Source organism: Trachypithecus francoisi, unplaced genomic scaffold (assembly GCF_009764315.1).
Source record: "Trachypithecus francoisi isolate TF-2019V2 unplaced genomic scaffold, Tfra_2.0 Lachesis_group21, whole genome shotgun sequence".
Lineage (NCBI taxonomy): Eukaryota > Metazoa > Chordata > Mammalia > Primates > Cercopithecidae > Trachypithecus > Trachypithecus francoisi.
The window spans coordinates 8454540-8461392 of record NW_022681467.1 but is presented as its reverse complement, the minus strand read 5'-3'; the positions used below and the strand labels follow the sequence as shown (position 1 = coordinate 8461392).

The window sequence follows — 6853 nt, the reverse complement described above, 5'->3', positions numbered from 1 at the left end:
TGCACCTATAGTCCCAGTTCCTCGAGAGGCTGGGGTGGGAGGACCGCTTAAGCCCAGGAGTTCAAGGCTGCAGTGAGCTATGATCACACCACTGTACTCCAGCCTGAGTGACAGAAGAGAAAGACCCTTAAAAAAAAAAAAAAAAAAAGGCAAGACTTATCTACGTATGATGAGAGATGTCAGAATAGTGTCTACTTGTTTAGGGCAGTGGGAGATGGGGATTGAGTGAGAAATGACCTGAAGGAACTTATTAGGATGATGGAAATGTTCTCTATCCTAATCTGGGTGGTGGTTACATGGGTGTATACATAGGTAAAAATTCATTAAGCATCCACTTAAGATTGATGCATTTTACTATATGCAAATTCTGCATCAATAAAAGAGTAAAAACAATCAAAACTCTTAGGTGGCCTGATATAAGCATGGCTGATACATAAAAAGCTTGCATATGTTACAATGGATACAGTCATTTGGGAATTTAATATAATTTTGTAACAGCCTCAGAAACAGTCACATTCCAGAGGCCCTTGGCAACAGCTTCAATGCTTAGTGCTCTCCAGCACCAAAAGGGATGTATCCCTTTCCAACCAAGGGGGCTATGGCCCTGCCCAGAGCTCTCAAGGGATCCACCTTTCTGGGTCGAACTCTCACAGCTCCCAGAGCACCTGGCGCCAAGCACATGAGCTGCCAGCAGGCCCCAGCACCCTGCGATGCCAGACCTGCTCAGACCTGGAGAGGGTCCTACAGGTCCTTGGAGGAAAATTACAAGCCCCAAGTACACTAGACACGCAGAGTTTGCTTGTGATGAAAACTTAGCTGAAGGAAGAAGCCCTTTAGGAGGATCCTTGTCTTCTGCAGATGTGCGGCTCTAGCCATGCTGCAACGCAGACCATGGACCAGGAGCTCCCAACCTCGGCTGCACAGCAGAGGGGAGCGCTGGAACATGGGATGCCCGGACTGTCTGACCCACACTAGCTGAATTAGAATCTTTAATGTGGTGTTTCTCAGAGGGCCCCCAGGAACCACAGCAACATTGTCACCTGGGAACCTGTTGGAAATGCATATTTTCAGGCCCCACTTCAGACCCACTGAATTCCGTGGCCGGCCCCAGCGATCTTTGTTCTGACTGTTCTAGCAGCCCCTGCCAGGGGTTCTGATGCATGTGCAAGTGTGGGACCTAATTAGAAACTGCATTTCTAGCAAGTTTCCAGGTGGTGCAGATGCGGCTGCTCTGGGGACCACACTCTGAAAACCACCAGAGTCTGTCTAACCGGTCGGTAGAGCCAAGCTCTGGGAGAGAGTGGGGGAAATTAAAAGCTACCCAGGTGAGGGGCTCTGATGCAGGTGAGAGTAATTAGCTTTGCCATGGACACCCATCATCTCATCTGACAAGAGGTACACACCTGGAGAGGGAGCTCACACCGGTGAGAGCGTTACAGGAGAAGAAATACCATCTCCTCAATTTGACCTGTCTAGGATCTCTTTTCATTTCCATAACACTGCAATTTGGGGTTCCTGGTAAGGCAGGATTTAGGTTCTAGGTGCCTACCCCTGAGAATTTGTTCTGACAATATTGAAGTTGGAGATGTTTTTGTTAGAACACTTTGCACAAAAGCCTCTATGGGGAGGGGGACCTGATTTTACCTTGAAAAGTTAATTTTATTGCCCAAGATAGATGAGATTTAGAAGGGGAGAGGAAGTAAACAAGGAATAAAGTGAATGAAAAGAAGAGATGATGTGCAGGGCTGGGGAGGAGAGAGCAGATGGGGAGGAAGAGAAAGAACCATGAGAGAAGGACTGAAAGATCGTCTCCTTTCCAAGGAGCATCCACCCTCTCTCTTTTTTAAAAAATTGAGTACTGAGAAAGGTTTTATGCAACACTGGATACAAGAGCTGGGCAAACTGATGTGCAAAGCAGGAAAGCAAAGGATTGAAGGGAGTTAAAGTGCTCTCTTTGGCAGCACATATATACAATTGGAATGAAGGCGGGGCACTGTGGCTCACGTCTGTAATCCCAGCACTTTGGGAGGCTGAAGTGGGTGGATCACTTGAGGCCAGGAGTTCGAGACCAGTCTGACCAACATGGTGAAACTCCGTTTCTACTAAAACTACGAAAACTAGCCGGGCGTGGTGGTGCTTGCCTGTAATTCCAGCTACTCGGGAGGCTGAAGCAGGAACCCAGAAGGCACAGGTTTCAATGAGCCGAGATCACGCCACTGTACTCCAGCCTGGGTAACAGAGTGACACTCTGTCTCTAAATAAATAAATAAAATTGGAACAACACAGAGAAGATTAGCATGGCCCCTGCAAGGATGACACACAAATTCATGAAAAGTTCCATATCAATAAAAATTATTTTAAAAATTTTTTTAAAGAATTAGTTAAAGGAGACCCCAAAGGAGTGAGCAGGGCTGAGGGCCAGGCCCACCATGGCAGAGGGTCAGACTTCATCAGGGTGAAAACTTACTGCTCTGAAAAGCCAAACTACAGACTGGGAGAAAATGTTCACAGCACCTGTATCTGAAAAAGGATTTGCATTCCAAATACATAAAGAACTCATACAACTCACTAATAGGAAGGCAAACAGTGAAAACTGAGCAAAAGACATGAACAGACACTTCACAAAGACCCTTCACAAAGGACATGCAAATTGCCAGCACCCACAGGAAGAGATGCTCACCCTCAGTAGTCTTCAGGGAGATGCAGAATGAAACCACAGTAAGATGTACCTCACACCACAAGCATGGCTGAAATTAAAAAGATGGGTAATACCAGTGTTGGTTAGAATGTAGGGCAGCTGAAACTCTCCTAGCTCACTGGCAAGAACTTAAAATAGTACAGGCTGGATGCAGTGGCTCACGTCTGTAATCCCAGCACTTTGGGAGGCCAAGGCAGGCAGACTGCTTGAGCCCAGGAGTTTGAGACCAGCCTGGGCAACATGGCAAAACCCCATCTCTACTAAAAATACAAAAATATAGCTGGGTGTGGTGGCTCACATCTGTAATATCAACCACCCCAGGAGGCTGAGGTGGGAGAATCATCTGAGCCAGGGAGGTCGAGATTGCAGTGAGCCGTGATCACACTACTGCTCTCCAGTCTGGGTGATAGAGTAAGATCCTGTCTCAAAAAATAAAAATACAAATGAAATAAAATAGTACAACTGCTTGGGAGAACTACTGGAGTTTATTTTAAATCTAAACAAACACCCACCATATGACCCAGCAATTCTACTGTTATATATTTACTGAAGTGCAATAAAAACAGAGGCCCACAAAAAGACCTGTACACAAATGTGAATAGGCATAAGTAGCTAGTAGCCACCATAGTGCTGTTTCATTTGATTGCTCAAAAGCTGGTGGAAGTCTACACTGGAATAATAGGTTGTCTTTTTAAAAGGCTTGTATCCAAATGTGCATAACAGCTTTATTCATAATTGCTAAAAATTGGAAACGATTCAAGTAATCCATCAACTAGGAAATGGGTAAACAAAATTTTGTCTCTTCATAGAAAGGGATAGTAATAAAAAGATTGAAATTACTAATAGATGCAACAACATGGATGAGTCTTAAAATCACTGTGTAAAATAAAAGCTGGATGCAAGAGTGCCTACATATGATATAAAATTTTTAAACAAACAAAACTAATTTATAGTTACACAAAGATGAACGATGAACTGGGACTGAAGGGACTGCAAGTGGGGGACTAAAACACTTTCTGGGATGATGGACAGGTGTTATATCTTGTTTAGGTGTATGCATTTGTCAAAAGTCATCCGACTGAATGCTTAAAATGTATGAATGAATTTTATTGCATGTAAATTATAACTCAATAAAGTTTATTTAAAATGAATTGGCCGGTACAGTGGCTTATGCCTGTAACTCCAGAACAGCACTTTGGGTGGCTGAGGTGGGTGGATCACCTGAGGTCAGAAGTTCAAGACCAGCCTGGCCAACATGGTGAAACCTTGTCTCTACTAAAAATACAAAAAAAAAAAATTAGCCGGGCTTGGTGGCAGGCACCTGTAATCTCAGCTACTCGGGAGGCTGAGGAAGGAGAATCGCTTGAACCCAGGAGGCAGAGGTTGTAGTGAGCCAAGATTGCACCACTACACTCCAGCCTGAGCGACCGGGCAAGACTCCATCTCAAAACTAACTAACTAACTAACTAACTAAATAACTAACTAACTAACTAAATAAATAAATAAATAAATAAAATGAATCAAAAATAAAAATATAAAAAATAGCAAAAAAGAAAAAAGGACAAGAATAAAATAAAAATAAAGGAAAGAAAAATAAAGAAAAAAATAAGAGACTGTGGTAAAATAATAAAACAGTAAAATAGGAAGAACGCACAGAATGGGAAGAGAGATGGGGCAAGGTGAAAACCGTGAAGAGCTGTCGAACTTGAAGAATAGAAAAGGAAGAATGAGCAGAGATGCACAGGCAGAGGTCAGAATGAAGTCCTCTGGGGGTCAAAGAAGGAAGAAACTTGGCAGCCACAGACAGCAGAGACTCAAAAGAGCCAATGGGACCAGCCAGTAAGATTAATGCCCGGAGAGGGCTGTAGGATGGGGCCCGAATGGAGAAGTCACTCCTGAGAGGCCAGTTCTGAAGGTGGGTTGAGGGGTTGATGACTTGGCTGAGGGAGCAGAAAGGGAGCCTTCAGCAGCTTTGTCAGGGAGCCTGGGGAAGCAGAGTGGGCTCCAACAGGAGGCTGCTAGGAGAACCCCTGGGAAAATCCACCTGGTGGCCTGAATCTCCTGACACTGTCTTTCACGTCTTCATTCCTACACAGGGATAGATATTGCTATTTTCACCACTGCCCCTGCGCAAAGTGCGCCAAAAGTCCCCATGCCCCTTTTCCATAAGAAGTTTATTGTATGTTTGCACCGAGGAAAGCTAAATAAGCCAGGTAAATTCCCCACCCCAAATTCCTAGGGATGCCGCTGGCTTGCTGCCACTGAGTCGGTCTTTCCCACCTTCCTGCATTGCTGGTGGGAATGCACTTTGGTTCGACTTCCATAGGAGCCAGTTTGGCAAAAACTGTCAAAACTACAAATGCACACTGGAGGTACAAATACAATAGGAGGTATTTATTCTACAGATAAACTTGTACACGGATGAAACCATGTATGTACTTAGTTATTTGTTGCCTCATTGTGATGCTGTTTGATCAAAACAGACCCAAACACCCCTCAACAAGGCCATTAGATAAATACTAATTTTTTTCTCTTTTTGAGGTGGGGTTTCACTCTTGTTGCCCAGGCTGGAGTGCAATGGCGTGATCTCAGCTCACTGCAACCTCTGCCTCCTAGGTTCAAGTGGTTCTCCTGCCTCAGCCTCTCAACTAGCTGGGATTACAGGCACCCATCACAACACCCAGCTAATTTTCGTATTTTTAATAGAGACAGGGTTTCACTATGTTGGCCAGACTGGTCTTGAACTCCTCACCACAGGTGATCCACCCACCTCGGCCTCCTGACGTGCTGAAATTACAGGTGTGAGTCACCTTGCATGGCTGTATTTTTTTTTTTTTTTGAGACAGAGTCTTGTTCTGTCGCCCAAATTAAAGTGCAGCGGTGCAATCTCGGCCCACCTTGACCTCTGCCTCCCAGTTTCAAGCAATTCTCATATTTCAGCCTCCCAAATAGCTGGGATTACAGATGTGCAGAGCTCTGCCAAGGGACATACCTCTTAATACTGGTGCATTTCATTTCAACAGGAATTTTGGAGGGGATTGAATATTTATTGTACTTTATTCATAATTTAATATTTATTTGAAAATTTATAGCCACATGCATGCAATAGATACTATTCAGGCACAACAAACAGGATTATCTCTATATACAGACATCAAAAGTCTTCCAAGTTATATTACCAAGTGAAAAAAAGCAAGATGCATAACAGTTATATAGTACAAAATGTTTTTCCTTTTTCTTTTTCTTTTTTTTTTTTCTGAGACAAGAGTCTTGCTCTGTCACCCCGGCTGGAGTACAGCAACACAATCTTGGCTCACTGCAATCTCTGCCTCCCAGGTTTAAGTGATTCTCATGCCTCAGCCTCCCAAGCACCTGGACTACAGGCATGCACCACCACACCTGGCTAATTTTTGTATTTTTAGTAGAAACAGGGTTTTGCCATGTTGGCCAGGCTGGTCTCAAACTCCTGACCTCAAGTGATCCTCCCGCCTTGGCCTCCCAAAGTGCTGGGATTACAGGTGTGAGCCACCGTGCCCAGCCTACAGTACAAAATCATTTGTTGGTTTGTTTTTTTTTTTAAAGGTATATGTATGGAAGCTGGGTGTGGGAGGCTTACACCTCCCAGCACTTTGGGAGGCCAAGGCAGGAGGATTGCTTAAGCTCAGGAGTTTGAGACCAGCCTGGCCAGCATGGCGAAATCCCATCTCTACAAAAAATACAAAAAAAAGTCAAGTATGGTGGTGAGTGCCTGCAGTCCCAGCTACTCAGGAGGCTGAGGTGTGAAGGTCACTTGAGCCCAGGATGTTGAGGCTGCAGTGAGCTGTCATTATGCCACGGCATTCCAGCATGGGTGACAGAGCAATATCTTGTCTCAAAATTTTAAAAAAGGTGTATGGGGTAGGATGTAAAATAATATATTTGTTTATATACACCCTCCCCCATAAAGTCTTTGCAAGTGTTGGGGAGTACAAACTTTACTCTCAGGTTCAATACCTGGGGGACTGCAAATTAAACTGAGAAAAGACAGATTAGCAAGAAAAAAGAGTTTAATTACCAGACACATGCATAGACACATGAAAGTGCTCAATGATGGAGTGATTAGAACTGGGGGCTTATATGCCTTAGAAGGGGAATAGGAGGGCTACCATGGGAAGA

At 44.3% G+C, this 6853-nt stretch overlaps 1 pseudogene; it reads left to right on the top strand.

Annotated features, from left to right (window-relative positions):
• Positions 1-2247: 2247 nt before the first annotated feature.
• On the top strand, positions 2248-2347 carry LOC117069196 (annotated as a pseudogene).
• The last annotated feature ends 4506 nt before the right edge of the window (positions 2348-6853 follow it).